At 45.4% G+C, this 17499-nt stretch overlaps 1 protein-coding gene across 8 annotated transcripts in view; it reads right to left on the bottom strand.

Annotated features, from left to right (window-relative positions):
- The window catches only part of PLD1 (phospholipase D1), a 244843-nt gene that overhangs the window by 160734 nt on the left and 66610 nt on the right, over nucleotides 1–17499 (bottom strand). The window lies entirely within an intron of this gene.

Here is a 17499-nt window from a genome sequence, read left to right as displayed (position 1 = left end):
AACTCAAAATATATACCAAATAAGAAAATAATAAAGGCCGGTGCTGGGGCTCAATAGGCTAATCCTCCGCCTGCGGCACCGGCACGCCGGGTTCTAGTCCCAGTTTGGGCACCGGATTCTGTCCCGGTTGCCCCTCTTCCAGGCCAGCTCTCTGCTGTGGCCCGGGAGTGCAGTGGAGGATGACCCAAGTGCTTGGGCCCTGCACCCCATGGGAGACCAGGAGAAGCACCTGGCTCCTGCCATGGGATCAGCGCAGTGCGCCTGCCGCAGCAGCCACTGGGGGGTGAACCAATGGCAAAGGAAGACCTTTCTCTCTGTCTCTCTCTCTCACTGTCAACTCTACCTGTCAAAAATAATAATAACAAAACAGGCCCAATGAAATTCTGGTGTGTAAGGATGCACATTCAGCTTACCCCGCTATAAAGAAACACGAGTCGTGATTCCATTAGGGGTCAGAAGGGTTAGGACTGGAATGGGTCTTGTAGAATGGGCACCTAGCATGGCTGGTATGGTCATTTTGTGACCTGAATAGTGACACATAGGTGTTCAACTTGCAATTCTTAATAAATAATTAAGCTGTATGGTCGCCCCCCTGCCCCGTCTTCCCCAACCGATGCATCCTCTCCTGTCATTTTAATTACGCTCTGTCCACTTCTCTGATGTGACCTTCTAACTCTCCCCTACTAAAACACTTGTAGTTCTTCCTCACCATTCCCCAAAGGCAGAAGTGAAATCCCCCGTCACTAAGCTTCCCAGCACACAGTGTGTAAATCTTTAGCTGCACTGCTATCACATATGTTTAAGAACACACCTCATGTCCCCTGTAACCTCTTAGGAAAGGAAGCTGGGTCATAATCATAAGTGAACATGGGAAGCACTCAACACTATTTGCTGAATAAACAATATTAGGTGGGAACTTTGACCACACTGGGTTTCCCCACCATAAAATCCCTAACCTTAACACCTATCCATCCCGCCTCACTCCTTTGGCTTTTATGCAAATACCTGCAGCCTTTGTATGCTCTGCCACCTATCAGTCTTGCAACTAACAGCCTTTGAATTTACTTATATGATTTTATCGCTCCGCACCTTATTTATCTCCTGAAGGGTTATCCCTACCTCCTAGAATGGTGGAATATTGCATATAAAGTAATCACCCAATCTGACACTTGCCATGATGTAAGAACTAAATACATAGCCAGTCTTGTAAGTATTACTGTTGACTATTAGCATCATTTATGGGAAAGGTATCTCAATCTTCCAGCACTGATAGTCCAGCCAAATAAAAGTGAAAAAGTAAGGTAAGAGATGTGCTTACTCAATGTCAAACAGTAGCAAATAGAAGAGTGAGTGTATTTGTCATTCCTTGGCTGTCTGTCATACAAATCCAGCATGTTTTTGCTAAATTAGACAGATCTGATTATAACTCTTTCACTCTTCCTGAACTGTGAGCTCTTAGAGAATCCAGAATGACAGTCAACTGAATGTGTATCCAGTCTCCCCAGTTGCATCCCATGGCATCCCCCTGTGGTTGCAACCCCTTTCTTCTCTGAGTTTAGATATGATCTCCTAATTCTTTTTTCTCCATACTTCAGAGACTTTAAGCTCCTTGTCTTCCCTCAAAGAAACCAAGTATGATCTATTTATTATCCTTAGTGTTTGTTGAGAAAAATACTTTAAATGAGGGAAATGAATTATCCAACAATGGGCACTATTTTCGTGTGTGTGTGCGTGTGCGTGTGTGTATCTATATCTGAGCAGGAAGAGAGGTCAATAAATGTCAATTCAATAAGCCTGCATGGCACATGTATTTAGCAGCAGACAAAGGGTAAGAGCTGAGGATACCAACGGACACCAACCTCGTCGGCAATGCCTCACATATGTGGTAATCTGGGCATTCTTTAGGCCCAGTTTCCTCCAATGCTCAGGAAAGACAGAGGTCCACAGCCTTTCAGAGAAGCAGAGAGGAGACAAACACTCAGGCCTCCTTTGCCCCTTACTTGCTCATACAAGTCTGTTTCGGGGGTGCGTTTTTTTCCATTTGACACAGCTTTGAACCCTGCTGACATTGGGGAAGAAAAATAACGAGACAAGCAGGATAAACTGCTTTGAGCTCACTGCTGCCAAACTCTGCAGCCAACATCACGGCCCAAGAACCAGCTGGGTCTCTGCTCAGGAATCAGCTACTCCCATGCATGGTGCTAAGAAAGAGAGCTACTCTAGAAACAGCTGACTCCTGCAACACCCGCCAGGGTCAGAAGCACACGGGGCACATCAAGGGGAACGAGAACCTGCAAGCTGCAAGAGAGGATGCCGAATGTGGGTGAGCTGGGGCCAGCTGGTGTGCGCCACCTTGCTTTCCGGTGGGGCTGCCTTGCGGGCTTCCCTAGCGGCCTGTCAGGATGACAGTCACTTGCTCAAAGAGTACTTGCCGAGCACCCACTATGTGCTGAGCATTGTGTGAGGCCCTGGGGATATAAAAAGACTGCCTGCATTTTCCCCACCATGAAAAGGGGCTTTGGGAAATGAACTCTCTGGATATCCCTCTCCTGATGTGGGGATTTGCCTCCTTTCCCACCAAACCTTAGAAGAGCCCCAGCACCCCCAACTCCCACCTGCTCTGCCACCATCGACCACCTGTGCTCATTTCCACTCTTCTCTCACAGCATCAATCAATTCCAAAAAACGCTTCCTTCTGGGGCCAGCACTGTGGCACAGCAGGTTAAGCCACTGCCTGCAGTGTCAGCATCCCATGTGGGTGCCAATTCGAGTCCCAGCTGCTCCATTTCCAATCTAGCTTCCTGCTAATGCACCTGGAAAAGCAGCAGAGGATGGGGCCCAAGTGCTCGCACCCCTGCCACCCACATGGGAGACCTGGAAGAAGCTCCTGGCTCCTGGCTTCAGCCCTGTCCAGACTCAGCCATTGCAGCTGTATGCGGAGTGAATTAGTGGATGGAAGATATCTCTCTACCTCTCTCTCTCTCACTCTCACTCTCACTCTATTTGTCAAGTAAATATATATTATTTAAAAAAATTATTAGGGCCATACCATATATCATTGGTAGAGCTGACATTCAACTTCAGGTCCCCATGTTTCTCCTTTCCCTATAAGCTGCGGTCCTCACACTTCAGATGTACACAAGTCTCTACCAATGCTCCTCGTTAGAGTCTGGGATTTGGAACTGCAGTTTTCTTGCCTTGGGTCCAACCAAACTAATTATTAGAATGAACATAAATGGATTCTGGACAATTATTTTAAAATAAGTAAACCTAGTAAAGGAAATAAAACAGAAAAATCAAGATAATTCTAATTTCCTCTTGTGTGATGGATATAATTATTAGCAGTATTTTATTCTCCCCTCCTCCGAAGCCTGAAAAACGTCTCAAATGTAGGACTTATGACACAATGGCCAGGGATCTGCCTCATGACTGAATCATTCAAACCAGAAGTCACCATCAACCTAGTGGAGGTTGTGCAGGCAACTTTGATCCAGGACCACATTTAATACTCAGCAGCTACTGTTAGCTCCAACCCCTGTTAACTCTCTCTGGGTTCCTGTAGGCCTGATGGCTGGTTCACCAAGCTAATCCTTCTCTTGCTCAAAAACTCCACTTGTACATCCCATTGCCCCTCTGCAGCAGTCATACGGAAAATCCAAACCTGAGCCAATCCAATTACCTGCCTTCTTAGCCCATACCTCCAGGCTTCTAAAGATGGCCACAGAAAAACCACCCCACTGCTCAGACTGGTATTTATGGGCTTTTCCAGCGCTTGTGCGTTCTCTCTCTCTTTCTCTCTCTCTCTCTCTCTCTCACACACACACACACACACCCTTGCAAGGCCAACTTCCTGGGAAAGTTGTCTGTTTGAGCCATCTATTGCATCACTTCTCCCTCATTCTTCACTCTGCTACAAGTGGCCTCCACCTCCAGCAGTTTCACAAAAGTTCATAACCACCTGCACATTGTGAAATCTGCAGAACAACTCCCCATTCTTATCTGACTTAACATTTCTGTTGCACAACGCCCAACGCCAGTCTTTCACAGAATCTCTTCCCTTGGATTCCAGGCTCCTGCATCCTTCCAGTTTTCCTTCTCCCTCTTGGCAACTGAGACGGAGTCTGCTTTTATGCTATTGTCATGCTCATCATTTACTTGAATTCTCTGGTATCATGGGGATTCTACTCTTTCTACACAGCTCTCAGGGTGATCGTGAACGGATAAAATACATGTTAAGGATGCCTTTCCTTGGTTCCTGGTTCCCTTTGAGTACCTTTCTCTGCTCATAGCCTGTGTTTTCCCCAAAAGACTGGGAGCCCCCAAGACAGAAGTCATTTCTGTATTGCCAGCCAGTAACATCTACTATGCTCTCAGTAACTGTTTCCAATCATGTTCTTTTTCCTGGCTTCAGACCTATATATATCCACTGCCCATGCACTTCTCCATTGAGTGAGTCCCTGGATAACTTAAAATAGATTTCACCACCTTCTAACCACAAAAATATTTCCTCTTCCTGTGCATGAACCAGAATTGGAAACATCACTTACCCACTGCATGAACCAGAATTCTGGAACTCATCCTGGGCAATTCTGTTTTCCTGTCTATATCCGATTAATTAGTAAGTCCTGCCAAATTCTAAAGATCTCTTGCATTTGACCATATCTAGAACCATGGTGGACTTCAGACAATTAAATGAGGTACAACATAGCTGGACACAGGATACGAGGCAGATGATGCTGAAGGATTTAGACTCCTCCCCACAGAGTGGTCTTGATGGTGAGGGCCTAGAGCTAAACAGCTTTCAGTGAAAATAGGTTCAGGCTGTTCAAAATAGGCTTTTGCAGCATAAATAACATCGCCTTAACTTGGTCATTTTTTTTTATTACCCAGCTAAACAGCAACGCTCTTTCACAGATATGAAAAGGTACTCTGCATAACAAAGTTTTCACAGTGAGCAATGACTTTCACCCACGAGAAGCAATGCTGTAATGGAACCATCAGAGTTCAGTTCTGTCCTATTTTAGAAGCAATGCAAGACTCTCAAGGTAAACAGGCTAAAGTGGATGTGTGTGGAGGTTGAGACTTTGGGGAAATGAAGAGTATAAGGAGGGCCGGTGCTGTGGTGCAACGGGTTAAGTCTCCGACTGCGGCACTGGCATCCCATATGGGCTCTGGGTTCTAGTCCTGGCTGTTCCTCTTCCAATCCAGCTCTCTGCTGTGGCCTGGGAAAGCAGTAGAAGATGGCCCAAGTCCTTGGGCCGTTGCACCAACGTGAGAGACCTGGAAGAAGCTTTTGGCTCCTGCCCTCGGATCGGCGCAGCTCCAGCGGTTGCAGCCATTTGGGGAGTGAATCAGCAGATGGAAGACCTTTCTGTCTCTCCCTCTCACTGTCTGTAACTCTACCTCTCAAATAAATAAATAAATCTTTAAAAAAAAAAAAGAGTATTAGGAGTAATGAAAAATATGCTAGGATTAAGGGAATAGGGGCATAGCTGACAAACTACTGATTCATCATTAAAATAACACTAATACACAAAGTTAATAAGAAGCCACTATGTAGTAAAAAGTACCTAAGTTTGTCTTTTTTTAAAGATTTATTTATTTATTTATTTGGCAGAGTTACAGAGAGAGAAAGATGGAAAGACAGAGAAAAAGATCTTCCATCTGCTGATTCACTCTCAAGATAGCCACAATGGCATACACTGGGCTAGGCTGAAGCCAAGGAGCCAGGAGCTTCAGCCAGGTCTCCCACTTGGGTGGCAGGGGCCCAAGCACTTGGCAATCCTCCACTGCTTTTCCCAAGCCATGAGCAGGGAGCTGGCTTGGAAATGGAGCAGCCGAGACACAAACTGATGTCCATATGGGATGCAGGTGTTGCAGGAGGCAGCTTTATCTGCTATGCCACAGCACTAGCACCAAAGTTAATTGTTTTAAAAACTCATTCTTGGGGCGGGCATTGTGGTACAGCCAGTTAAGCCACTTCCTACAATGCTGGCATCCCATGAAAGTGAAGATTTGTGTCCTGGCTACTCCACTTCCAATCCAGCTCCCTGCTAACACATCTGGGAAAGCGGCAAAAGATGGCCAAAGTCTTTGGAGCCCTGCACCCTTGTGGGAGACGCAAATGGAGTTCCAGGCACTGGCTTCAACCTGTCCTAGTCCTGGCCATTGCAGCCTTTTGGGGAGTGAACCAACAGAAGCAAGATCTCGATATCTCTCTCTCCCTCTGTCTGTAACTCTGCCTTTCAAATCAATAAGTAAATCGTAAAAGAAAACACAACAACTAACTCTTATGGTACCCCTATCTGCCCAACACTGTACGTAGTAACAAAAATGCATTAACAGAGTGGTAATGTGGGGCCGGTGTTGTGGCACAGTGGGTTAAGACAACACACGCAAGGCCAACTATGTTAAATTCAGAAAAAAAACTATGCAAGTCTCAATAACAGGCAAAAACAACCTGGCAAAGAAGAGATAAATTCTGGGTCAGTGATCATTTCCTTTTCGAGCAGGATCCAAAGAAGTATAAAAGATGGATGAAGAAGCAGGAACACCCTTTTCCTCAAAGGCACCCATGCTTTTCTGCCGGGTGATTGTTGGAAAAGAGGGTGGGTGTGAATGTTGTAGACTCGATTAACAAAACAAGTTAGTTCATGCAAAGACAGAGTCCTTTTGAAATCTCTTCAAGAGGTAGCCGCCGAAATGAAAAGCAAGTGTATGCTGAGAAATGGACCCAGGAGAACAGAAAGGAATTGTGCCTGTCCTGGGCAGCACTTATCCAGCCACCAAAGAATGGTTCTGCTGACACAGAAACAAACAAAACAAAAGGAAAACCTGCCCTCTAATCTCCATCTTCAAAGACAACGTTCTCAAACACATGAAACAAAAGTTAAGCCACTTGGGTTTTCAAAGTCAGAACAGGATAGATCCACTGACTCAATGCCTGAGTTTCAAATGTCTACTCAACATCAGAAACACCCAAACAGAATAGAGGCAGAACTGGGTACAAAGGGCATAGGCTTTGGAAACAAAAGTTTTGGAGGCTGGTGCTGTGGCATCACAGGTAAAGCTGTTGCTTATGAGGCCGGCATCCCATATGGGCACCAGTTGGAGTCCTGGCTGATTTAATTCTGACCCAGCTCCCTGGTAATGTGCCCTGGAAAGCAGTGAAAAATGGCTCAAGTGACTCATCCCCTGCACCTGTGTGGCAGACCCAACTGAAGCTCCTGGCTCTTGGCTTTGGTCTGGCCCAGCCCTGGCAGTTGAAGCCACTTAGGAAATGAACCAACATATGGAAGATAGCTCTCCCTCTCTGTTTCTGTAACTCTGCCTTTCCAATCAATAAAATAAATCTTCAAAAAAAAATGTTTTAGAGCTAATCTCAGCTCTGGGGATTCCCAGGTAAGTTGCTGAAATTTCCACTGAAATCAGAGGGCTGGCTCTCAATCTGTACATACCTGGTTTGATATTCCAGGCATGTAGTGGGTATCTGAAAAATGCTTCCTGAACTATTACTACTGATAGCTAATATTTAACAAGGATTTACTAAGTGTTTTACATACATCATAACATGTAATCATCACAATAGTGTTTTTTTAAAGATTTATTATTTATTTATTTGAAAGTCAGAGTTACAGAGAGAGAGGAGAAGCAGAGCAAGCGAGCGAGCGAGAGAGAGGTCTTCCATCCACTGGTTCACTCCCCAATTGGCCGCAATTGTCGGAGCTGTGCGATCCGAAGCCAGGAGCCAGGAGCTTCTTCCAGGTCTCTCTCATATGGGTGCTGGGTCTCAAGGACTTGGGCCATCTTCTACTGCTTTCCCAGGCCATAGCAGAGAGCCAGATCGGAAGAATAGCAGTAGGGAATCGAACTGGCGCCCATATGGGATGCTGGCGCTTCAGGCCAGGGCACCAGCCCCCTACAATATTGTTATAAAGTAGATTTTCAGATTGTTGGCATGTCACAAACCCAGAAACTGAGGTTTAGAAAGATTAGTAACAGCCGGTGCTGAGGCTCAATAGGCTAATCCTCCGCCTGCGGCGCCGGCACACCGGGTTTTAGTCCCGGTCGGGGTGCCAGATTCTGTCCCGGCTGCTCCTCTTCCAGGCCAGCTCTCTGCTGTGGCCCGGGGTGCAGTGGAGGATGGCCCAAGTGCTTGGGCCCTGCACCCGTGTGGGAGACCAGGAGGAAGCACCTGGCTCCTGGCTTCGGATCAGCGCAGTGCGCCGGCTGCAGTGACCATTGGGGGGTGAATCAATGGAAAAGGAAGACCTTTCTCTCTGTCTCTCTCTCACTGTCCACTCTGCCTATAAAAAAAAAAAAAAAAAAAAAAAAAAAAAAAAGAAAGAAAGAAAGATAAGTAACATGCCCTGCGACTCAGTTGCTAGATGGCAGGAAGAGGGCTACAGAGCCCAGGTTTTTATTCAGTGTGCACTGCTGTCTATCTGAACTCACTGAGCACTGGCCAAAGTAACCTTTGGTCACCCGAGGTGTCTCTGTTTAATGTTTTATTGTTTGCCTTTTTCTACTCTGTGTCCTTTGGTACAGTAAGAACCTAGAGATCCTTGCTATTCAAAGAGTGCATCAGGGGGCTGGCGCTGTGGCATAACAGGTAAAAGCTGCGGCCTGCAGTGCCAGCATCCCATGTGAGTGCCGGTTCAAGTTCTGGCTGCTCTACTTCCAATCCAGCTCCCTGCTGGTACATCTGGGAAAGTAGTGGAAGATGGCCCAAGTGCTTGGATCCCTGCACCCACGTGGGAAACCCAGAGGAAACTCCTGGCTCTTGATTCCAGACCAGACCGTCCCAAATTCAGCTGTTGCAGCTATTTGGGGAGTGAAGCAGAGGTTAGAAGATCTCTCTCACTCGCTCGCTCACTCTCGCTCTGCCTTTTGAATAAATAATAAATAAATCTCAAAAAAAAAAAAAAAAAAAAAGCATAGCTCAGGGACTCGCATCACAGGCAGCACCAGGGACTTGCTATAAATGCAGACTCTTGGGTCCTCTCCAGAAACAGAAATAGCATTTTTTTTCTTTTTTTTTTTTTAATTTTTTTCTTTTTCTTTTTTAATTTTTTTTGACAGGCAGAGTGGACAGTGAGAGAGACAGAGAGAAAGGTCTTCCTTTTGCCGTTGGTTCACCCTCCAATGGCTGCTGAGGCCAGCGTGCTGCGGCCGGCACACCACGCTGATCCGATGGCAGGAGCCAGGTGCTTCTCCTGGTCTCCCATGGGGTGCAGGGCCCAAGCACTTGGGCCACCCTCCACTGCACTCCTGGGTCATAGTAGAGAGCTGGCCTGGAAGAGGGGCAACGGGGACAGAATCCGGCGCCCCGACCGGGACTAGAACCCGGTGTTCTGGTGCCGCAAGGCAGAGGATTAGCCTAGTGAGCTGTGGCGCCGGCCCAGAAATAGCATTTTTTAATCTTTTTTTTTTTTTTAAGTGGAGCAGCCAGGTCTCAAACTGGAGCCCTTATGGGATGCAGTGTCCCAGGCGGCAGCTTAACCCTCTGCGCCACAATGCAGCCCAGAATTGGCATTTAAACGAGGTATCTAGGTGATTCCCATGCAGGTCAGTTGTAGAGACACTGCTTTATATCAGCTCCAAAATGCTCCACTTCTTCTATGACAGGATGAATTTAGTTCTGAGATGGAAAATATGATGGAGGCGATGTACTTGGTGAGAACAAAGCAAGCTTGCTGGGCTGCATCAGGAACTTCCTTACCTGGATTGTGGCACATGGACAATTATAACGGACCTGCAAAGACCCCAGGAAACTGATGAGAGAGGCAGTAGCTGAATCAATGGGGAAGATAGGTATAACCTATCCCTTCTAAAATTTCCAGACCTGTGGCTTCAAAAGTGTGTTTCACATAGCACAAACACATTCAGTCTTAGCAAATATTGAGTCAGGCATTCATCAGGCAGAGTAGAGCTTCCATGGCCTGATGAAACTCAACATCCCCCTCCTCATCCCCTTCCCAATCCAAGTCTTCCTGCTCCCCAAAAACACATTTTTGATCAAATATCCAACTTAAACTTGAGTTTCAACCGGATTGAAGCATGAGTTTAAGAGCTTATGGTTTTAAGTGGCATTCCTGATTCAGACAGAAAGTGGCCTCTATTTTTAGCTGAGAAGTGCAGAACAGTGCCGACCTCTCACTAATGACATAACTGATACTGGACTGGACCTGACAGAGTTCACTTCGCTCGATATTTCTTACTTGTTTAAGCAGGCCTACAAAACTCTAAAAACTCCATCTACAGAAGTCATGTGCACAAGTGAAAGGGGGCTGACTAGGAGACAGACTTTTTTCCTTATTCCCACTTTAAAAATACATAATTGCATTATTTCCTAGTTAAACACCTGTACATGCTGGAATGAGGAGAACAACACCGCATACAGGCAGAAATACTTTGTCTTCTTCAGTTTTATCCTTCTTGTCATTTTCTTACTGGGTGGGTTCTCTTGCTCAAATCCTTCAACCATACATTCTTTCTGCTTTCTAGTGTCACTTTCCCTACCTTTGTCTAGGAAGGATTAACATAATTAGAATGCATTTCCTGTTAATGCATCATCCAGGATCTCCTAGAAAATGCGCAAGATGTCACATCTTCAACCACCATGGGCCTATAAAAAGAACTGTTTTCAGTTCTCAACCCTCTTATTCATTGTCCTCAGGACTTAGAGAAGTCTCTAAAAACTGCAACCAATAACCCAGGGTTACGCAATAAAGGAAAAGGAAGGAAGTGGGCATGCTCCAAATCAGAGGGTATGTGGGAAGCAGAGCAAAGATTAGGGCAGTGCAGCCTCACAGAGTCTGACTCAAAGGACTTTGAGTCCAGAGAACACTATAACTCAGACATGTATTAACTAGTGAAGGGCACTAGCCAGGTAAGGCAGAGGCCTGAGTCAGCCCAGCATGGGAGTGTCAGGAGGTGGGTGGAATCCTGGATAGCAACACATGCGTGAGACTGCAACAGACCCAAATTCCCAGCCCACAAGAGACCAGCAATGCATTATACCAAGAACCAGTAACAACTGTGCTAATCCAACCGCATTGTTGGTGGCATTGTTAATGGATACACCATTCTCAGTCATAAATTAGTAAGACTATATTTCTTACTATGGTAATCATAGTTAAAAATATGGGGAAAGGGACATATAAAACTGTCCACAGCCAAACAAGAAAGACAAAATTTAACAGAACAAATGAAGATGGTCTACATTTCAGCTGAAAACGCACACAGAAGTACAGCCTGGTGGTTGCCTGGATTGGCAGCTGTTCTTGTGAGAAAGCCCTGGGAGTTTTAGATTAGCCAACTTCCCAGGACTCAGGAGGGAGCAGAGCAAATGGCTGGAGCAGGCACTACAGTCAGGCAGAGCTAGGTCTAAACCCCAGCTGTTTCTACAGACTGGAAAGTATTTAAATTCCTTATGCTTTTATTTTCTCATCTGAAAAATGGAGATATAGTATTTCCTTGATTTTAACAGGTATTTTCCATCCACCTGCCCCCCATATTTTAACTTTGCTGCAATTAGTATGACTATCGCCTTTCATATCTACATTTAATGTGATGGGGGTTTCCTTGTGCTTTTTTTCCCTAAAATGCTGAATTTTTATTGACAGTATATCTTGCCATCAGTAGTATTTTAGAATCAAAGAAATACAATAACAATGCCAACCTCAGCATTGTTGTGAATATGAAATGGCATATCAAGACCATTTAGCAAAATGTCTTGAAAATAGCAACTATCCAGAAGAAAGGCACATGTTAATTTTTTTTAAGATCTAATGCACTCTTAGGATATCTTATCAGAAAAGTGATCTCCCAAGAAAGCAGCTATGATCTGAGCTTTCTAGTCAGCCTGCATTTAGATCCCCACGTTTAGACTGATGATCCCCAAACTACAAGGCCAGCCATGGGTGGTGAGAGAATGGAGACCAGGTTGGAGAAGTATAAAATCCTATAATGAAGGGATCAAGAGTTTTTAGGCCAAACAAAAATGAGTGGCTTTCAAATATTCCAAGACTCATGGGTGTAGCAGATAATCCCTCTGCTGGATCACAAGAATGGATAATCTAGAGAGGCCGGGGTCCTTTTAACACAACAGAGAACTGATTAGCACCCTGAACTGTCCAACAGTGGGAAAGGCAGAGCTTTCTCAAACAGGGGGAACTCTCTTCTGTCAGCACCTGGGTCACTCAGCGTCAGTGCTCTGCAGAGGAGCCTTTTTCTCAGTCTCAGAAAATACGCTCTTGTGTCAAGTTCAACTTCAGCATTCCACACCCAACTCTTCCATCAGACCCGGCCAGACCACTTGGAGCAGAAGTGGCACCCCTGGCCTCCACCAGCACACAAGGGGAAGAAGAGGGGTTTATGGGGTGTCTCCTGTTCTAACAACTCACATGGGAGACAAGGACTCATGTTGGTATAAGAAGCCTGGCAAATTCTAATTCAGGTGGCAAGAAGCAGTGCTCCTTAGAATCCAGAGAATGGGGACTGGTCAAGTGTAGCCGTCCAAGCGGGCACATGGTAAGTCCCGAGACTCCAAAATAACTCTACCAGCGACTGGGTTCATCCCATGTAGAATGTTCCAGATGCACCCCTAATAAGTCCAGGTGAGATGTGGACCAGTTCTGATGAGTTAGAGTAAGCCTCAGTGAGTGCCACCTTCTTCCTTCAATGTGAGTCAGCCCATTGCGGCCCTCCTTACAACTTCCTGTATTAACCCTCTATGCACAGTTTGAGGAAAAATTTCTATCCACACTCCATGAAAAGACTGCCGCGGCCTCAGCTAACAGCCAAAGCATAACTTCTCAACGTATCGTCTCACCAGCATTTTCCGAGACACTAGCTTAGTTAAGTTTACTGTGACCTTTTCATGCAGCCACATTGTCAAGCGTTACGATGATTTCATCCAAATCTATCTTAGCAAAGGTGGTAGGTATCAGCCTTGCCCAACAGGCAGTTGTTTCCATCAAGATCCTAGTGGGTACTTTTACCAAGTCAAAATCAAAGGCACGGTCACTGAATGGAAGGCCACACAGTCTTGCTCCCCACATGACACTACTGTTGGACTATGAGAAGCACAAGCTTTTTGGTTATCCACTTCTCTTCTCAGTTAACCAAGGTTTGCGTTCATATTTTGTATTAAAAAAAGTCCTTATAATTGCTACCTTCCCAAAACCAGATATAGTCAAGTATCCATACGAAGAAAGATCAACATTCTCCCTTCTGCTGTGCTGAGAGATCCCAGGTGTCAGGCACTGGTAGGAGCCGGGGCTTGGGAACACAAAGGTATTATGGCCCTCCTTCAGGGGCACAGTCCAGGAGAGGAGATGGTGGATTCCAAGTGTGAACACATGTGTGGCAGGAAGTGCTCAGTCAGGCATCGCAAAGCCACCTTGGGAAGGAATCTTGACCATTTAAGAGCTCACTGAGCGTACCTGAATGGAAAGCCCAGTCCAGTAACAAAGGACAGGTGTGGGATGCTGGACTACGTTAAAGAACAATAAATGTGGCCCTGGTTGCTTGAGCAACAAAGTAAGACAAAGTGAGGGCCATGATCATTATCTGGGGGACAAGCTGATTAGGTGCTTGCTTCCCTATGCAGAAGGTATGATGAGCATCAAGGCCCAGGGCAGAGTGGGCGTACCTGTAAGAGTTACCTTTCAGTTTAATAGCTGTAAGAGCATTCAAAAAAAAGAGAATGATCACCAAGGAAATTGGATGCTTTGAGTAGGGAATTTTATACTTCAATTACATTGCTTTGGGATCAGTTTTGGTTCTGATATCAGCGTATCTCACAGTAAGCACTTCCAATATAAATTAACAGTTGCTGTATGTATTGTGGGACGCTGAACTCACCTTTAGACTAACAACCCCCACCAACACCCCCACGCTACCATGTCTCAGAAGTCTCATGCAGAGGTGTGAGGGTGGAGATCAAGTTCCCTCCAGTCTGGGGCTCTCATCTAGTTGCCTTCACTCATTTCTGGTCTGGCATGATTCCCTTTGCTTACAAGGAAAGCCACTAAGATAACGCTCATTGAAACCTGCTATATAAATGCTAGCTACTACTACTCCTGTTTTTATTTCTCCTGATACTATCATCCCTGATCTCTGGTTTTATTCCTGTCTGTGTGAATGGTTAGGTGTGCAAGTATTTTTTAAATGATTTTATCTTTTTAAAATTTTATTTATTTATTATATTTATTTGAGAGAGAGGAGAGAGAGAAAGGGAGAAAGAGACACAGCTCCCATTTGCTGGTTTACTTCCCAAATACCAAATGCCTGCAACAGCCTGGGCTGAGCCAGGCCAGAACTGAGAGCCAAGAACTCAATGCATGGGGCTGGTGCAGTGGTGCAGTGGGTTAACGCCCTGGCCTGAAGCGCCGGCACCCCATATGGGCACCGGTCCTAGTCCCGGCTACTCCACTTCTGATCCAGCTCTCTGCTGTGGCCTTGGAAAGCAGTGGAAGAGGGCCCAAGTTCTTGAGGCCCTGCACCCATGTGGGAGACCTGGAGGAAGGTCCTGGCTCCTGGCTTCAGATTGGTGCAGCTCTGGCCATTGTGGCCAATTAGGGAGCGAACCATCAAATGGAAGACCTCTCTCTCTCTCTTTCTCTCTACCTCTCCTCTCTCTGGATAACTCTGACTTGCAAATAAATAAATAAATCTTTTTTTTAAAAAAAAGAACTCAATGCAGATCTCCCATATGGAGAACGTGGACTAAACTACTTGAGCCATCGCCTGCTGGCCCTCAGGGTGGGCATTCTAGGAAGCTGAAATCTGGAGCAGAGCCGGGACTCAAACCCAGGCACTCAGATGGGGAACGCGGGAGTCTCCACCAGTGTCTTAACCTTTGATGCTAGATGCTAAGCACAACGTGCAAATATTCTCGTAAGCCAACCCAAATTTTTAGAAGAGCATAAATAAACTCAGTAAAAAATAACGCATCACAGTTTATTTTCAATGACTAACAACAGCTAATATTCATTTAATTCTTGTAATGCATCAGGCAGTGTGGCAGGTTTTATATACATTGCTTCATTTAGTTCTTTAAGAGTCCTCAAAGGTCCTACTGATATTACCATTCTCATTTTACAGACAAGGAAACTGAGGAGGAAAATAATTTAGTGACGGTCATGACTAATCAGCAACAGAACATAGTCCACAATAATCTCACATTAATGGGTATACACTCCCTGACACTTTAAAAACTTTGAATAGTTAAAAAGTTAGAACTCCAGAAGATAAAAATAAGTCACTTATTCTAATAAAATAGGAAATAACACTTACTGAGTTCATTTGATCTTAATCTCTCACTGTGGACCACTACTGAGAAGGGATCTACAGCAACAAGATTTTGCTTGCCTAAGTGGTCTTTGAGAGGGCAAACCTAGAATCACAAGAATTAGAATAGCGTCTTCCTAGAACTGGGAGGGAAAATTGGGGTGGAGGGGCAGGGACAGGGGTATAAAGTTTCTTTTTTGAAATGATTAAAATGTTCCAAACTGGATTATGGTAATAGTCACATAACTCTAAAAATACTAAATATCCCTGGAATTGTATACTTTAAATGAATTAACTCTATAATATATAAAATGTATAATATCAAAATAGCTGTTAAAAACAATTTTCAGGGTGAGCATTTGACACAGCAATTAAGACACCATTTGTGGCCGGTGCCGTGGCTCAATAGGCTAATCCTCCTCCTGAGGCACCAGCACACCGGGTTCTAGTCCCGGTCAGGGTGCCAGATTCTGTCCCGGTTGCCGCTCTTCCAGTTCAGCTCTCTGCTGTGGCCCGGGAGTGCAGTGGAGGACGGCCCAAGTCCTTGGGCTCTGCACCCGCATGGGAGACCAGGAGAAGCACCTGGCTCCTGGCTTCGGATCGGCGTCGTGTGCCGGCCACAGCGCACCAGCCTCGGCGGCCACTGGAGGGTGAACCAACGGTAAAGGAAAACCTTTGTCTCTCTCTCTCACTGTCCACTCTGCCTGTCAAAAAACAAAAACAAAAACAAAAACAAACAAAAAAAAAAAAACCAAACAGACACCATTTGGGATTCCCATATCCTATGTCAGAGTTCCTGAGTTTAAGACCTGGCTCTGCTCTAACTTCAGCTTCCGGCCAATGTGCACCCTGGAGGCAGAAGGTGATGGTCAAGTGCTTGGGTCCCTGTTACCTACATGAGACACCAGGATTGAGCTCCACACTCTCAGCTTTGTCCTGGCCCGGCTCTGGGTGTATGGGCATGTGGGGGATGAACCAGTGGATGGGACAGCTCTCTCTCACTCTCTCTGTCTCTTCCTTTCACAGAAATATTTTTTTTTAACAATTCCACAGTTCAGCATCAAATTTTCTTCAGTAACTGTATGTGGCAACTGTTTTCTAGAACAAACATGGAAACCAGCCTGCACCCAAGAACAAAACATTCATGCAAGTTTTCCCGAGAAGCAGTAATCAGCCTTCTGCCTCCTTCTCAGATTTCTTTACAAAGAGTTAAATGATGTCACTTTTTGACATTTACCAATCTAAGACAAATGGAAATAGGAACTGATTCCTCATTACTAAGGTGTGCTAAAATGGACAGAATGAAACACTATAAAAAGTAGCCATGGGGCCGGTGCTGTGGCGTAGCAGATAAAGCCGCCGCCTGCGGTGATGGCATCCTATATGGGCGCCGGTTTGAGTTCTGGCTGCTCCACTTCTGATCCAGCTCCCTGCTATGGCCTGAGAAAGCAGTAGAAGATGGCCCAAGTCCTTGGACTCCTGCACCTGAGTGGGAGACCCTGAAGAAGCTCCTGGCTCCTGGCTTCGGATCAGTGCAGCTCTAGCCATTGTGGCCAACTGGGGAGTGAACCATCAGATGGAAGACCTCTCTCTCTCTCTCTGACTCTTCTCTCTCTGTGTAACTCTTTCAAATAAATAAATAAATCTTAAAAAATAAAATATTAATATGCATGAAGTATAAGAAAAAACATAAACCATCTAAACTCCTACTTCAAATGGTCTCTAAATCCGGGCCAGTGCCGAGTTGTAGCAGGCTGAGTTGCCACCTGTGACCCCAGCATCCTGTATGGGTACCAGTTCCAGTCCTCGTTGTTCCACTTCCAATCCAGCTACCTGTTAACATGTCTGAGAAAGCAGGAGAAGATGGCCCAAGTGCTTGGGTCCCTGTCATCCACATGGGAGACACAGAAGAATCTCTTGGCTCCTGGCTGCGGACCAGCCCAGCTCAGGCCACTGTGGCCATTTGAACCAGTGGATGAGGGAAGATTCTCTCTATCTCCCTCTCTCTCTTTCTCTGTAAACTCTTTCAAATAAATAAATACATCTTCTTAAAAAATTAGTCCCTAAATCCCTATTAACTTCTAGTAATCACACTTTCTGCATTCTCCCCACATATAAAATTCACTTAGATAAGGTATATTTTTTAAAGATTTATTTATTTATTTGAAAGTCAGAGTTATACAGAGAAAGGAAAGGCAGAGA

Source organism: Oryctolagus cuniculus, chromosome 4 (genome assembly GCF_964237555.1).
Source record: "Oryctolagus cuniculus chromosome 4, mOryCun1.1, whole genome shotgun sequence".
Lineage (NCBI taxonomy): Eukaryota > Metazoa > Chordata > Mammalia > Lagomorpha > Leporidae > Oryctolagus > Oryctolagus cuniculus.
Note: the sequence above shows the minus strand (reverse complement) of the source record. Positions and strands in the feature narration are given on the sequence as shown.